Genomic DNA, 630 nt, shown 5'->3' with positions numbered 1-630 from the left:
GGGATTTACCTCCAATTTTGCCTTACACTTGCTGTATGATGACATTGGGCGGTCTCTACCTCTCTGACCCAGTCTATCACTCCATCTCTACAAAGGAGGGAGTAAGACTCATTAAAATCTTCAATCATTTCCCACTTTTTCAATTATTTCTGTACTATTCTGTGATATTCCATGACCTTTCATGACATTCAAAACAAAAATTAACAATTTGCAGTAATCAAAACAGGCTGGTACTGCTTTAACACATAGACCGATGGAATGAAATTGAAAATCCAAAAATAAATAGAAACATCTATCATCAATTTCATTTATTTATCTATCTATCTATCTGTCTATCTATCTATCTATTTATTTATTTATTGTGATGTAGGTGAAGGTTTACAGAGCAAATTCACTTTCCATACAGCGGTTCACATATACTTTGTGTCATAACATTGACCACAGTTTACCACAATGCAACCAGTCACGTCTCACTTCCTCCCCATAGTTACCTCTCCCCTGTGTCCATCCCTCCATGCACTCCTGCCCCCTGAGCTGTCACCCTGTGCATAAGCAGCCCTTCTTTCTCCCATGATTGTTTTCTCCAAGGAGTGTATCTACTTGAGGTAAATGTTCAACTCATATGCCTGT

This window comes from Orycteropus afer, unplaced genomic scaffold (assembly GCF_000298275.1).
Source record: "Orycteropus afer afer isolate SDZICR_OR568_19922 unplaced genomic scaffold, OryAfe1.0 scaffold01140, whole genome shotgun sequence".
Lineage (NCBI taxonomy): Eukaryota > Metazoa > Chordata > Mammalia > Tubulidentata > Orycteropodidae > Orycteropus > Orycteropus afer.
The sequence above is the reverse complement of the archived record's forward strand: the minus strand, read 5'-3'. Positions refer to the sequence as shown.